Raw genomic sequence first — 17,072 nt, 5'->3', positions numbered from 1 at the left:
TTTATGAGCCTGGTGCCACTGGCGCCAGGACTGGGTCCAAAAGGTCCCAATTGGGACTGGTTGGCAATCGGAACCTGGGTTATGGATCTGCTTCCAAGGGAGTTGGGAAAACCCTGACCTTTTGGAAGCAGAGATCATGACAGTACCCCCCCTCAAGGCCCCTCCCAAACTGGGCTTCTCCGGGGGTTTTGGCTTGTCAGGAAATGTTCGGTGAAATCTTTTGATTAGGCGAGGAGCGTGGACATATTCAGCAGGTTCCCAGGATCTCTCTTGGGGGCCGTAGCCTTTCCAGTCAATTAGGTAAAATAGTTTAGATTTGGAGATCTTGGAGTCCAGAATGCTTTTGACTTCAAACTCGAGTTCTCCATCAACTAGGATGGGTTTTGGAGATTTAGTTAGTCGGGTTTGAGGTTGCACGGGTTTTAATAGAGAAACGTGGAAGACCGGATGTATCTTCATGTGCGGGGGCAAGTCCAACTTGACCGCTACTGGGTTTACTATGGTAGTGATGGAATAGGGACCAAGGTATCTTGGGTTGAATGTGCGTGGCCCTTTTAGAGGTAGATATTTGGTGGATAACCAGACTTGATCCCCTACTTGATATTGAGGGGCTTCCTTCCGATGTTGATCTGCTCCTTTCTTGTACTGTTCTTTAGCCCTTTGAAGGTGAGAAACAGCTTCCTTAAAGGCTTGGGTGATTGTAGAATGCAGGTAGTCTACTGCTGGTGTTTCAAGATCTTGGAGGGGATCCAACTCCGAGGTTCGAGGGTGACTGCCGTATAAAAGATAAAACGGGGTTTTCCCAGTTCCCGAATGGACAGAGTTATTGTAGGCATATTCGGCTATCCAAAGGATGTCTTTCCAAGTTTTTTCAGTTTGTTGCAGCATGCAGCGTAAATACTGTTCCAGAGTTTGATTGGTCCTCTCGGTTTGTCCGTCGGTCTGAGGGTGGTGACTGGTCGATAGTCTCACATCAATTTGAGCCGACCGACAGCAACTTCGCCAAAAATGAGAAATAAATTGACTACCTCGATCCAAAATTAGAACCGAAGGAAAACCGTGCAGTCGGACGATGTTTTCGAGAAATTCTCGGGCCAGAGTTGCTGCTGTTGGCAAGCCTTTGAGCGGAATGAAATGCGCCATCTTGGAGAATAAGTCCACGATTACTAGAATCGTATTATATCCGGAGCATGGAGGTAGATCGGTGATGAAGTCCATAGAAAGCGTATGCCAAGGGCGAGGTGGGATGTCAATAGGGCGTAAGAGGCCTGCTGGTCTTTCCTTTTGACTCTTGTTTTGGGCGAATACTCCACAGGACATTATAAAGTCTCTGATATCTTTTTTCCAAGACGGCCACCAGAAGTAGCGCTTGATTTTGTCTGAGGTCTTGGCCATACCGGGATGTCCTTCCATTAAAGAATCGTGATAACAAGAGATTACTTTTTTCTGTAAATCTGTGCTGGGCAGGTATAATCGTTCTTGGAAATACAATAAGTTGTCCTTTACTGCAAAGTCCTTTCCCTGCAGATGCCAATTCTGTATGTCTGCTGGAGTTACAAGTTGCCTGGCTTTATCCTTAACTTCCTCTATGGATTGTGTGGCGATTACACCCAGAATTCTTTGTTCGGGAATGATTGGTACAGGTTTAGGGTTGATCAAGTGTTCTTCCACTCCTATCCGAGAAAGGGCATCAGCTTTACCGTTTTTTGTACCAGGTCGCTAGGTAATTATGAAGTCAAACTCGGCAAAGAATAATGCCCAACGGAGTTGTCTAGAGGATTGGGCTTTTGCGGTTTTTAAATATTGCAGGTTTCGGTGATCCGTAATCACAGTAACGGTGTGTCGGGCCCCCAGCAGATAATGCCGCCAAGCCTTAAAGGCAGACTTGATAGCCAGAAGTTCCTTGTCAGTAATCGTGTAATTGATTTCAGGAGGCGAGAATTTGCGGGACCAAAATGCCACGGGATGCAACTGATTGGTTACCGGGTCCTTTTGTGATAGAACTGCCCCCATGGCAAGGCTTGAAGCATCAGTTTCCAAAATGTAGGGGAGTTCGGGGCGAGGGTGTTTTAAGATTGGTGCAGAGATAAATTTAGTCTTCAAATCCTGGAAAGCTTGTTCCGCCTCGGTAGACCATTCAAAACGTTTGTTTTTCTTTAACAAGGCAGTGATGGGCTGGACTATTCGAGAAAATTCGGGGATAAACCTGCGGTAAAAGTTAGCGAAGCCTAACATGCTTTGCACACCTTTTACGGAGGATGGTGATGGCCATTTGAGAACTGCATCGACCTTCTTTGAATCCATACGCACTCCGCCAGGTGATAATATGAATCCCAAGAATTCAACTTCATTCACGTTGAAAACACATTTTTCCAACTTAGCGAAAAGTTTGTGTTGACGCAATCTTTCGAGGACCATTTTCATGTGTTTCCGATGTTCAGATTCCGATGAAGAATAAACGAGGATGTCGTCAATGTAAACAACAACACACACATCTATGAGCTCTCTGAGGACATTGTTCATAAAATATTGAAAGGCGGCCGGGGCATTGCAAAGTCCGAAGGGCATGACCTGATATTCAAATAGCCCATATTTGGTGCGGAAGGCCGTCTTCCATTCATCGCCCTCTTTTACTCGTACCAAGTGGTAGGCTCCTCTAAGATCCAGCTTTGTATATATGCATGCTTTTCTGACTTGGTCCAGGAGTTCAGGGATCAAAGGTAACGGATATCTATTCTTGACGGTGATCTGGTTCAGGGAGCGATAATCTATACAAGTTCTAAGGTCTCCTTCCTTTTTTGGAACGAAGAACAAAGCTGAAGAAGCAGGGGACTTGGAAGGACGAATAAACCCATTTGCCAGGTATTGATCCAGGTATTGTCGAAGGTGAAGGTTCTCAGGCTCGGTGAGGGCATAAATTCTACTACAAGGAGGAGTAGATCCAGGTATCAGGTCTATCTGGCAGTCATAAGACCTATGAGGAGGTAGAGAGTTAGCCTGGTCCTTCCGGAAAACATCTTGGTATTCTAGGTATTCGGGAGGTAACTGGGGAGTCTCTGAAGAAATTGCTGCCAGTGCAACACCAGGTGGAGGGTGACAAGTAGAGACACATTCTGGAAACTGGACCGTTCTTGCTCGCCAATCGATCAGAGGATTGTGTTTCTCTAACCAAGGTATTCCTAGAATAATCTGAAACTGAGGAGCCTTGATCACATCGAACACGATCTTCTCATGGTGTCCATCTTGACTTACTAGCGTCACTTCTTGAGTGGTATGCGTTACTGGTCCGGAGGCTATCTCCGTTCCATCCACCGTAGTAATGACGTCCTTTACAGCCTTGGGACAAAGAGTTAGATTCATCCTCAAAACCATTTCATGATCCACATAATTGCCGATGGCACCGCTGTCGACGTAAGCTTCAATTGCATGTAATCGATCCGGATTATCAGGGCTAATGAGGACCATAGATATCACGAAATGCGAGGTCACGGAACTGGTTTTCACGCTCGGCAAGAGGACCTCTATTCTTGTCGGGCGAGGTCGTTTCCCTGCTCAGAGTTTGTAACTTTGGTAACTGCAGCTCCTACTGCCTTCTTGGCAGGTTTCACCGGACAGTCTCGAAGAAAGTGCCCTGAGTTTCCGCAATAGAGGCATAATTGCAACTGTTTTCTCCTTTCCCGCTCCTTTTGTGTTAGAGGACCTTTCAGGCCCCCTATTTGCATGGGATCCCCGGAGTCTACTCCTTTGGAAGGAGTTGGCGGTTTGGAAAATACTCGAGCATCAAACTTGGAACGATCGGCCTTCCTGTTCTGCAGTCTGTGATCTATTTGAACGACTAAGTCTATATAGTCCGAACAATCTTGTGGGGGATTCACTACTTGGGCTAACACATCTTTGAGCTCTCCACGTAGACCTCTATAAAACAGCGTAATTCTTTTGTCCTCAGGCCATTGAGTTTCCACTATCAGTCTGTTGAAAGACGCAATATAAGCCAAAAGGTCTTGATTACCTTGTCGCAACGAAAGAAGCTCATTGTCCAAGGCCTGCCCCTGTGAATGTCTTGCGAACAGTTTTTCCATACTGAGCTGAAAAGCTTGAAAATCATGGAGGACCGGATCATCTTGATTTACTAGAGGGATCGACCAGTCTGCCGCATTGCCACTAAGGTACGAAAGCACGAAAGCTACTTTAGCTTGATCAGTTGGAAAGGCTGCTGGCCGGCATAAGAAATGCAACCGGCACTGATTGATAAATACTGCAAACCTCTTTGGGTCACCAGAAAATCGTTCGGGCGGAGCCAGAGGTACATTCCCAGGTAGGTTGATCTGCACTGGATTCATAGAGGATGTAGAAGGAAGATTTCCCCCAGATGCAGGTAACGGGGTCTGTCCGGCTTGTGACTGTAGCAATTGTCTAGCGAGATCATCTGTTCGCTCCTTGGAAATAATCAGTTCCCTTCTTAGAGCGTTCGTTTCCTGACGGGCTGCATGCACTTCTGCCCTTAGTTCCCCAAGTAACTGGGCTAGCTGGTCGGTATCCGAGGTTTCCATAGCGCCTGGACGGGAGTTTTGCGGTAGGCTTTGCGTTCTGTAACGCTCACCTGATTCCCGTAGAGGCGCCGGTCTTGACTGGGCGTATACCGTATCTTCAAAGGTGATGTGTAACACACGGCTGGCTCTTTGGGCTGGACCTCTGTGCACTGTATGTCTGACTCGAAGGGTAAGATGTCTGCAGATAGAAAATATGGGATTAATGAACTGGGTTATTGAATGTCTCTCTCTTCTTCCCTTTCTCTTCTCCTGTAGAACCCCAAAGGTTAACGCTCTCACCTTAGGTAAGTGAACGCTGTGCTCTCCATCTGCCTCGGGGCAGGGTGCTGTAACCAGTTTCTTCACTGGATAAGGGGGGCAGGCCTCTTGACTTCAGAGGACTGCTGTCTGTCGTTTACTGCACGAACAGTAAGTTTCGAGTAATTCTAATGTCTTTAAAAGTCTTTAGTAATGATGTCTCTTGTTTTTGCAGGTTCCGGCGATGGCGGATGACGGGCTGAAGTGAGTTGAAGATGGAGCCCGTGTGATGAATGGAAGCGCCTGGAAGCACGTAAGTAAGCGCTTGTTGCCTGCTTCACGATGCGCTCTAACTGTCTTTTTATTTTGCAGGTACAAGTTCGGAGCTGCTGCAGGGTGCCGGAATACCCACTGGGTTAGATGTGGAAAGGAGTAATGGCACGTGAGTATTAAAGTTCTCCAATGTCTTTAAACGCACCTTGTTTTGTCTTTCAGATGCGGGATGCAGCGCCGAAGGCCTCCGGAGCGTGCGAAGAGCTGGTAAGCTTTTGTCTTTCAGATGCCGGAATGCAGTGCGAAGACCTCCGGAGCGCACGAAGAGTAGGTAAGCCTTTGTCTTTCAGATGCCGGAATGCAGCGCGAGGCGTTGGTGACAGCCGATGGACCAGGTAAGTGAAGCGCTGTCACTGAAGACCGTAATGCTAACCTGTTCTTTCTTGTCTTTATAGGTGTTGCTGAAGACTGGATTCAGGATGGTAAGCCTTTTTCCTTAGGCCCAGGATCAGATGCAGAAGACACGATGAGCGTTCTGCTGCAGAGGATGCAGAATAACGCAAAGCAAGATTCATCCATCGGGTGTGGTTTAAATAGCCTCCTGTAGTGCTTAGGTGTCTCCTTCCACAGCCACGCCTAGGTAAGAAAAGAGTTCCTGCTTTCCAGAAGAGTTCCAGTGTTCTGAACCTAGGGAGTGGCTCCTGCCCCACCCAACAGGAAAAGTAGTTCCAAACAGAAGAGGATCAGAGGCTCAACTGGCAGGCAAGTAAGCAGCATGGTCTGCTGCAGGTAAGTCCACCCAAGCATTATGAGCCCGGCGCTTCCAGCGCTGGGACTGGGCATATTTATGAGCCTGGTGCCACTGGCGCCAGGACTGGGTCCAAAAGGTCCCAATTGGGACTGGTTGGCACTCGGAACCTGGGTTATGGATCTGCTTCCAAGGGAGTTGGGAAAACCCTGACCATTTGGAAGCAGAGATCATGACAACCGGACATGACAATTTGTACTTTCTGTTGTATAGAAACCACAACAAAAAGTCTGCTCGACAGTGAGATATTTTTTGATACTGGAAGCATAAAGCCACAGTTTCTCCTACTGATATGCCTGCACTTTCATCTAAAATAACTCCAAAGAATTTAGCTTCATACACCCATGTCCTCACTGTCCGTAGTAATGCAGGCAAAAAATGACATTTCATTTTGCATTTCAAGAGAATTAATCCCTGCTCTTCTAGGCTAGGATTCTACCTCTGAGACATCCTCTTCTGCCAGAAGTGATCGCAGTTGCATTAGATTTCAACTAGATCAGTATGCCCCCGTATAGCAAGACCTTGATGAGCCAACAACACAAGTAATGATAGTACTTTCAAAAGAGCACTTCTATTTTCCTTCATCTGCTTTGTTTTTCATTCTGATCAAGATACTGCAATGTTAATAAGACCCTTAACAGCTGCTGACACCATCGCACCTGCCTGATGAAGATTGGATTTCTTATGACTGCTACATCTCTCCAAAATTTTCTGATCATTTTCAAAACCCTTCTTGACAAAAACTGTGCCTGCTCTCTTTTCTCTTGATGTTTCTGATAATGGCATACTCATATTGACAGCACACAGCATGTTTGGTAGAATGTTTGGTCCACATTAGCACCATAATCAATACAAGTGTATAGGTCTAGCCGATTCTTCAGGAATTATCAATTCCGCTTTTGCTTCATTTGTGATCTTTCAGCTGCTGCATGGCATACATGCTCTGCATCACTAATGTAGGTAGCATCTCTGCCAGCAGGCACCTCTGCAAGATCCTGAATGGAATGTGTTTTTGTTCAATGTGAAAGTGTGATGCATGGGTTGAATTTGAAAAAGACATTAAATTCTTTGTTTTGTCATCTATATGAGGATAATTCTCTTTTGGTTTAGAAGTGTTCCTGGTTCGGAACTGCTGAATGCTGGGCAAGATATACGGTCAATCTTCTCTGCTGCGTGGATTTATAACAATGTTGTCAAATATATGCTGCCAAATAATGGATTATGATCCTGTGAAAATAAGACAGACATTAATTGTATGGCCGGGGAAAGCAACACTCAACACAAAAACATCAATTCCTTCAATCATCCCAGTGAGACGTTTGTAGAGCCTCAGATCTTTGTAAATGAACATTAACATTACTTACCCTAACTACATTTATCTTCTCATGTAATGACTGCCCTCTGCAAAGTAGTGCCAGTAACCTCTGCCCATAGGATTTCAAAACAATGCCCAAAGTATATGCACATACTCAGCACACAAGCACGTCGCTATACAAAGTGGGAGCCAGAGTGGCTTTGTAAACAAATGCTCTAATGTACTCCAGCTAAGCTTTATAGAGGCTTTGTTGTGGGGACTCTGTGAGGTAATAGTTTTTCTCCACTAATGTGCTTGAAAAAAAAGTTTAAAGAAAATTAACTTGATTGAATTGCATTCCCAGATGGCAAAATATCCCTAACAGCAAGCCCTAACTTGGAAGGAACATTTTCAAGTACATGATTGGATAATATGATTGCATTTCAAGCTGGTTGGATTATTCAAATGTATACTCACTGGAGCAAAGAGCCAACGCACAAGACAATAAAAAATATGAGAACAGACTGCACACACAGTACTGTATGTTCGTACCTGGCGAGCAGGGACAGCCTCCCAGTCAATGAGGAGGCTCAGAACTGGGTCCCTACCACATGGTAAAGACCCCTGCTCCAGCCTCCTCAGAATGGGAGGCTGCTGTTGTGTATTGTCTTTGCATAGTTTAACATAGTTGTAGCTTAGCTAGAATTTAGAATGGTAGAATGATAGGAATAGGACTCTAGAATGTAAAGCTTAGGAAGTTCAGCGGATGTATGAATAAAGAGATATGAGGACGCACAACCTGTGATGACCCGTGATTATAAACTAAGGAAACAAGACCATAACAATGGCGATGAGGATAAACTGGGCATAATTAAAAGATTCACCTAAGGCAAGCAGAACCATGACGGCCATAAAGGAAAGCGCCGGAGGTGTGCCGTTACAGAGGATAAAACGAAGTATACAGACTGCACGCAGCTCGCTAAATCAGCTGAGCGTAAGGTAGGAGGAGCGGCAATAAATTGAAATATAACCTTCGGTAGCAGAGAAGGGAAGCGCGTGCATTGTGCGGCCGAGCGGAATAATTTGGGGCCAGTAAGGCATCATTCAAGCAGAAAAGCAACTTACTTAGATGCGCGAGCTGACGCGCAAGCGAAATAAACATAGAAAAGGACTTACGTGCACAGACTGAAGCACAAAAACAAGGAAGTAACAAAAGAACATTAGAGAAGAGGACCCGCGGACGTAAAAATACGTGCCGCCATCTTGGGAACATTATTTTCTTTTGATGCGAATTACATTAGCACAAACAAATTCGTGGAGACAGTGAGGGGCATTTAAATACATAGAAACACAAAAAGCTACAAATTACAAACCGAAATAAAGGAAAAACAGAATTAAAAAAATATAGACTGAAAACATCTTATACTCAAACTGTAAAAGAAAATAATAATATAACAAACAGACAAGTAAATGATGAAAGCCACCAATCGATGATAAAACAACAACATGGTGAATAGAAATACATATGCACGATTAAGCAAGAAGGTGAAAACAGCTATAAGGTGCAGAAAGAAGACACATACAAATATCCCAGGAGGAAAACAAACAAGAAGGTTACAAAATGTCACTGGAAGACACGCACTCGGCGGGGGATGCACATGAACAACAGAGCATACCCGAGGTGGCAACAAGCACACTAATGTCAACAAATCCACTAAACTATCTTAGAAGGCCAAACCCATTTATGCTGGAGCCACAAGAAACACAGGGCCAGAGGTGGCAAGAGTGGATTGAGGAATTCGAGGAGTTCCTAAGGGCTGTAGGGGATCAAAATGCCCCAAATAAAATGGACATTTTCACAAATTTGGTCGGAAAGGAAATAAAAAGCATTATCAAGACCATTCCTCCCCAAGAGAGAATGACCTATCCGCTATTGGTGGCTGCAATCAATGCACAGATAATAATACCGCTAAACAGAGATTACGAGAGATATGTTTTTAACCAATGCAAACAAAGCCCTCACGAGACTATAGCCCAGTTTGTTTTGAGATTGCAGAAGGAAACCACATTCTGTGAATTTACCAACTTCAATGATGATGAGGCAATACGGCTGAGGGTGATTGAAGGTTGCCTGTCATAACAATTTAGAAAGCACTTGTTGAAGAAACCTCTGTCGATGAGAGAAGTACTAGAACTAGCCAGAGTATATGAGAGGGTAGACGCACAAGTGGCGAACATAGAAAACCCGAAGAACATAGACACCATAGCTGTCATGAATAAGAATGTCCAGTGGCAAAGGAGACATCCGAGAGTGGGATCACCTAATTTAATGTGCAGGGGCAGCAGTGAAAGACAGTGCTACTGCTGTGGCTTTGAATTTCCCCACAAAGGGCCTTGTCCCGCAATGGGCCAGCTATGCCTATGATGTGGGCAAGAGAACCATTTCCAAACAATGTGCAGAGAAAGGATAAACATGCTGCTTATAAACAATAATTCCCAAGTTGTGTCGAACAGAAGGTATGATATCCAAAGAAGTGCTGGAGGGCGGAATTCTACAGAATCCTCGGGCGAGAGTAAATTCACAATTGGCTCAAACTGGATTCGTTAGAACCATGGATGAACTACAGTTTGTAAGAACTGATCAAAGTATACATGATTTGGTACAGAGAATAGCAACTAATGATGAACCACAAACTCAAGAAGGAGTAAAATATGAAGACCCGTATGAGAATCCACCAATACCAACAATGTCATATGAGGAAGAAGTGGAACCAATGAACTACCATAGAGAATATGAATATGACCGGTACAGCAGAGAATATGTGAGGCTGATAGGCAACCACGAAAGTGATAAAAATGCAATAAGAGTAATAGTGAATTTAAATGGAGAAGATATACCATTCCTGGTGGATACTGGTGCTACAGTCAACGTTATGAGCGAGGAAATGTACAGAAAGGTAGCTAAGCAATATCCTCTAAGGACCTCGAGAGCCACAATTTTTCAATGGGGAGCGGAACAGCCATTGTTAAATATAGGACTGTTTCAATGAAACTTAATTCACATGAGGAAATGCATTCCAACCAAAGTACATGTCATTAAAAGCCACGTTGTTGCGAGGTGCCTCATCAGTTGCAAGACCGCAACTAATCTAGGTCTCATTGATGTACGATACAATCAATCTGAAAAGATACAAGGAATTCCATTGGAACTTCAAGCCGTAAGGTCTATGACAAAAGAAAAGGTGTATCTAGAGAAGCTGAAAGTGGAATTCCCAAAATTGTTCCAAGGAATTGGAAAGTTGAGATCCAATGACATACATCTACACATTGATAGTTCGGTTCAGCCTGTCCCACAATACCCAAGGCGTGTTGGTTTTCATCTGCAGAAAAGAGTATCGCAGGAACTAAAACAATTAAGGGACAGTGATATCATAGAAAGAGTGGAGAATGGCCCGACCCCCTGGGTTTCTCCTCTGGTAGTAGTTCCCAAGGCTGATGGACAGCTTCGGCTCTGTGTGGACATGAGGATACTAAATACAGCCATATTGAGAGAGAGGCATCCAGGCCCAAACATAGAAGACATGATTATTCGTTTGAACATGGCCAAGAGATTCAGCAAATTGGATCTAAACCAGGGCTACCATCAATTGGTAATCGATCAGGAATCTCGGCCAATAACCACTTTTAGTAATCATGAAGGGTTATTTAGGTACAATAGACTTCGTTTTGGAGTCTCTTCTGCTGCTGAAAGTTTCAAAGAAGCCATCAGGAAAGTAATAGCACCAGTACCAAATGCATTCAACCATAGTGACAATATTCTTGTGTATGGAAGTGACCAAGCTCAGCATGATAATGCTTTGAGACAAGTGTGTAGATTGTTACAGGAGAGTGGACTAACATTGAATGCACAGAAATGTGAAATAAACAAACAAATCCTGAAATTCTTTGGACACATATTCTCGGAGGACGGTATGAAAGCAGATCCAGAGAAAGTGGGAGTGATATTGAAATTGCAGGCCCAAAGAGATGTAACCGAGCTGAGATCTTTCCTTGGAATGGTAGGATATTGTGCAAGATACATGCCAGAATATGCTATGCTGACTGAACCTTTGAGAAATCTATTAAAGAAGGATGTAGAGTATGCATGGAGTGAAAAATGTGAAGAGAGTTTCAAAAGGATAAAGAGTGAGCTGGCAAACGATAGACAGTTAGCATACTTTAACCCTAAATGGGATACCGAAGTGATTGCTGATGCTAGCCCAGTGGAATTGGGTGCAATTCTTGCACAAACGAATCCTGATGAGACATTAGAAAATAAGCAAACAAAAGTTATTGCTTATGCTAGTCGGGCACTAAGTGACATTGAGCAGGCCTACTCGCAAGCGGAAAGGGAGAGTCTCGCCGCTGCGTGGGCTTGCGAAAAGTTCAACCATTTTATAATTGGAAAGCCCCTTGTGTTGGTGACGGATCATCAGGCACTAATTTCAATATTTGGAAATCCTTGAATCAAGATGCCCCCAAGGATTGAGCATTGGGGTATGAGACTGCAAGAATACGATTACAAGATTGTACACAGGCCAGGGAAAGATGCAAATCCAGCCGATTATTTGTCAATACATTCGGTGAGCATGGTGGATTCAATAATGCAGATGGAGGCGGAAGAGTATATATCGTATATATCATTAAATGCACTGCCCATTGTGATAATAAAGGAGACATTTGTGGATAGAAGCCGAACTGATCCGATGATAAGAGTAGCAGTTAGACTCACAAGGACTGGGAAGTGGCAATGCATTGACCAAGAAAATTATTTGGAGGAAGGGGATATGAAAGATTTAAGGAAGTTGGCGAAAATAAGCAGTGAATTATCTGCAACCAAAGATGGAATGCTTCTAAGAGGGAATAGACTTGTAGCACCCAGGAGTTTGAGGAAGAACTTAGTGATGTTGGCTCATGAGGGGCACAGGGGTGTAGTGAACACAAATAAAATTTTGAGAAATCAAGTATGGTCTCCATGTATGGATCTGATTGTGGAGGACACAATACAAAATTGTTTTGCCTGCCAAGTGACGTCCCTTACGACTCAAGCAACACCTCTGAAGATAGTACCATTGCCCAGAGGACCGTGGAACCGGGTAGCTTTGGATTGTTTTGGCCCACTGGTGGAAAGTGGATATCTCCAAGTGGCTATAGATGAATACTCAAGGTTTCTGCTGGTAAAACAAGTCCAATCCATGGCGTTTCATCATGTGGTGGTGGTATTGGATGAGCTTTTTAGTGAGTGGGGAATACCTCAAATCATCAAAACAGACAATGGAGCGCCTTTTCAAGGGCATGAATTTAGTAAATTTGCCACTCACATGGGATTCCGACATCAAAATATTACGCCCCTGTGGCCACAAGCGAATGGGATGGTGGAAAGATTCATGAGTAGTTTAAAAAGAACCAGACAAAGGGCTGTCGTGGACAATATCTCATTTCCTCAAGCAGTTTCACAGATGCTAAGGAACTATAGAAACACCCCTCATGAGATGACAGGACACTCTCCAGCGGAATTGATGATCCGGTACAAGCCGCGAATCACACTTCCCAGTCTGGAGGATTACACAGCCGAGGAAGATGATGAAATCAGAGAAAGAGATCAAATGAAGCGATTGAAGACCAAAGAGTGGGTGGATCGCAAAAGGAAGGCTGCGGTCTGCGGAGATAAAATTACAGGAAGGAGATGTGGTGGTTGTGAAGCAGAAGCAGAGAAAGAAAACAGACTCTAAATATAGGCCAACACTATTGAAAGTAAAAAAAAAGGTAGAATGATAGGAATAGGACTCTAGAATGTAAAGCTTACGAAGTTCAGCGGATGTATGAATAAAGAGATATGAGGATGCACAACCTGTGATGACTCGTGATTATAAACTAAGGAAACAAGACCATAACAGCTGCCATCTTCCTCCGCCAGGAATCAGGTAAGTACACTCGCCCCCACTGTCCCTACCCCTTCCCTCAACCCCCACCTCCCTTTTCCACATCTCCAAAGCCACCCCCACACCACCCCCATTACCTTGAACTGCTGCATCCCTTGTAGGCGCTAGGAATACTAGGCGCATCCCCAATCCGGCAATTGCCACCATAGAAAGGGAGAAGGGACTACATGTTTTCCCTTCTCCCTGATCCATGGCAGCCATCTTGATTTGTAGTTTTTATCTCGAGCTGAGAAACAGAAAACACGTTGTTTCTCAACTTGAGATAAAAACACTATTAGTACCCTGGATCAACATGCCGGGGTACTAATAGAAATATAACCATCTCAGGGGGCATTACCTGTCAGATGATGCCCTGGGGCTTACGTTAAAGCCCTTGCTTCACTCAGGCTTGTAACTGATGCCCCCCTGCTCGGATTATATTGCTTACGTAAAAAGTGCAAGCTTTATACTTGAAAAAGTGAATATGCACAGAGAGATGAATTCTGGGGAAAAATACACGAAGGAGCTCACTAAATTCTCTCACTTCCTGTGGCGGCACAAATCATCTTCCTGCCACATTCACTAATCATGCCCCATGCCAGGCAATGGAAGCAGGCGCACAGTCTGTGTGGTATGAGCCAATGTTAGAGCAATATGCAAACCAATCTCATGTCTGCTCTTATTCTCTCTTTACAACACTGTTATCCTCCATGACACTTGCCTCAGACTGATACATTCTCTATGCACGTGCTTTGTCAACCTCCCACAGCAGGTGGGTCTGTGTAACAAAGTCCTCTGTCTGACTTTTGGCGTAGAGGGAGAGGTTTCCAAGGGGGTTGTGTGCCACCACTTTCTATGTGATACTGGGCCCTTTAGTGGTTCATGTAGGATCCACTGGCATGCCCCACCAGCCCCAATCATTTGTCAGAGCCTCAGGTCATTGAGCAAAAACATGCACCTGTCCCTTTAAGGAGTTCTCCATGAGTGTATGAAACATACAAGATCCAAGTGTCTTTGCTGCACAGCTATTCTTGAAATATTGTCGCAGTCTGTTGCTGCGGGTCCCCCAACTCTTGTGTGCAGGCCAGTCATAACTCCTAGCCTGGCACCACTGTGGCCCGTGGCTGAAATGTGCTTTTTAAGCCCTGTCCATAAACAGGAAACTGTGATCAATTAAACAGAGCCAGGGGCGAAAGTTGTTTGTATGGGAAGGACCAGTCCTCATGTTCCAACACCTTGCACTGGTAGTCGTACACAGTGAACCCTTAACTCCACTGACTGTCATACATGGGTGGGCAATAACCTTTAACTGCCCGACTCAATGTCCAGATCATGTAATCTACAGTATTTGATTTCAAAATGGCAGCCAGCCTCAATAAAGCTTGTACCGCAGCTCCTTGCATAGTGTTGTGGAGCTGTAAAGGGGGCAGAGAAACATCAAGCAATCCCACACTAATTGTTCTGGTGAACAATAAGAGTAAACACCTGAACTCAAGCGGGGACCAACACACCATATAAGCTGCTTGCATCTGGACCATGGTGTGCCTGTTTGTAGAAGAGGATGAGCTTTGGAGAAAGTTGGAGTCAAAAGCAAAAGGAGAATGCAGTGGAGCAGGAGGAAGGAGGCTGGAAAGATGTAGCCAGAGGAAAGGAGAGGGGGAGAAGGAAAAGAAGAATAAGGAGATAGTGAGGAGAAACATCAGGAGTGAGATAGCTGGATTGAGAGCTAAAGGAGTAGGGAATATAAGGAAAGAGTATGGAGAAGGTTGGGGGCGACATCAAGGTAGAGGATGAACAGTGTATTCAGGAGGAGGTGGAGGAGTGTATCTGGGAGGGGTGTGAGGATGATATGTATGGAAAGAGAGGGGAGTGCGCCCAAGAGGAGGTTAGAGAAAATATCAAGACAGGAAGAGGTTGGAAAAGGCAACCAAATGGAGGTAGAGAATCGGATGCAGGGTGACATTGGGAGAACAGCAGAGGAGCAAAAAAGGAACATCTGAAGGAGGTTGGAGGTGACATCAAGGCAGAGGAAGAGGAGTGTATTTGGGAGGAGTATGCAGATGATATCTATGGAAAGAGAGGGGAGTGCGCCCAAGAGGAGGTTGGAGCAAATATCAAGACAGGAAGAGGTTGGAAAAGGCAACAAAATGGAGGTGGAGAATTAGATTCAGGGTGACATTGGGAGAACAGCAGAGGAGCAAAAAAGGAACATCTGAATGTGGTTGGAGATGACACCAGCAGAGAGGTGGAGGACTGTACTAAGAAGGAGATAGGAAGAGGAGTTGAAAAGCTGGGGACTTCCACAGAGGAGGTCAGGGGAGAAGACCAGGGGGGAGTTAAAGATAGTCAGAAAAAGTCTCTTATTGAGGGGTGTGAGTGGAAGAGGGGTGGAGGTACAAACATGTGGAAAAGCATTGTGGTGGGGGAGGTGAGAGAGAAAAAAATGGTGAGAACAGGAGGTTAAGGAAAAATATCCTTGGACATGAGACCATTGCGACTCATAAAGGAGGTTGATGAGGACGGGGTTTTGGGGACTAGTAGCAGGATCCTAATAGAGGGACATAGAGATGTAACCCCAAACCCAACCTGTGAAGACGTTATAATTTCCAGCCTCTTGGTGAAAGCTTTGTGGCTTTTCAGGGTATTCCCTCAACCATAAATACTACTGTAATCCTAGGTGCAAATGCACGTGAGGCCCCAAGACCAGGGCGTGAGGTCTCCCCAGGTGTCTAGGAAGTGAAGCAGAGTACCTAAATCTACAGAACGAGTAACCAAGAAAAAAGTACACGGAAACTCAAAGCCCACACTATGAGTGACTGAGAAATGAGAATATGTCCCAGGAGTGGTACCCCAAATTGACAACTGTGAACCCAGTACCTGTTTTGCTTGAACACCAGGCAAATAAATCCTGTTGTTGATATATGCATTACTTAGTTTGGCCCACTTGTGTTTTTTGCTTCAACATAAGGGGATAACCATCTTGGCTTTGTTACAAGGTTTATAACCAAGAAAGACCACTTGGCTTATTCCCTGTATTAGCAACTTAATAAAAGTCCCCATGGATCTGACATGTTGTAATTGATATAATGTTGGCCCACTATTGTCACTACTCTTATTAAACCTTTATGTAACCTATTTCTGTGTCTGTCTGGTGCTGATCCCACTCGGGATCACTGGATCAATGCCTCCAGGTTTCAGTGTGTGGAAGAAAGGGCGATTCAACATTTTCCACCAGTAGGAGTTGATCTGCATTCTGTGGCCTAACTAGTGTCTTGGGTTCCCTACATTCAGCAGTGAACCATTGCCTACCATCCAATGATGATGGCCAGTGCTCCACAGGTAGCAGCACCAGTTCAGGGAGTGTCATACCACCCACCCCCCGACACCAGCAGCATGTCATCAGTGAGGTGTAGCTTGGGTATCTAGGCCCAGCATGCACGGGACCCACATCTGGGCATACCATCCCACTCAAGGGGCCTACAGCAAAACAAAAAAGGTGATGACTGGAAGGTTTAGAATGAATCTTAAGCTCTGCCATCACTCTGGCCAACCTTCCAGACCATCATTCTGCACCTGCCAAGCCCTTACAGAGAAGGGAAAGACCATATGCAAATCAGGCTTTGCATATGGTCAGACACTGAGTGATGCTGGGCCTGTAGGCAATATGGGTAGCATCCACTAGTAACCCCACCCAGGCCACTGGCAGGTGCTCCCCACATGATGCCTACATAAGGCTTTCCAGCCCTTTTAGGCAACCCAGATAAGACCTGGTGAGTTGCTGTATGAATAATGACCTTGTAAGGTCAGTGGTTGCCAAGAAATGATGGGGAGATTGCTAGTGTTAGAACAGGTAACCCAGAGAGAGGCATCATTCTACTTTTACACACAGACCTTTTGTTTTGAAAAATATTCACACACTGTCCGTGGGAGCCAGTGACACTTCAATAGCA

The sequence above is a fragment of the Ambystoma mexicanum genome, chromosome 6q (assembly GCF_040938575.1).
Source record: "Ambystoma mexicanum isolate Mex_15411 chromosome 6q, UKY_AmexF1_1, whole genome shotgun sequence".
Lineage (NCBI taxonomy): Eukaryota > Metazoa > Chordata > Amphibia > Caudata > Ambystomatidae > Ambystoma > Ambystoma mexicanum.
The sequence above is the reverse complement of the archived record's forward strand: the minus strand, read 5'-3'. Positions refer to the sequence as shown.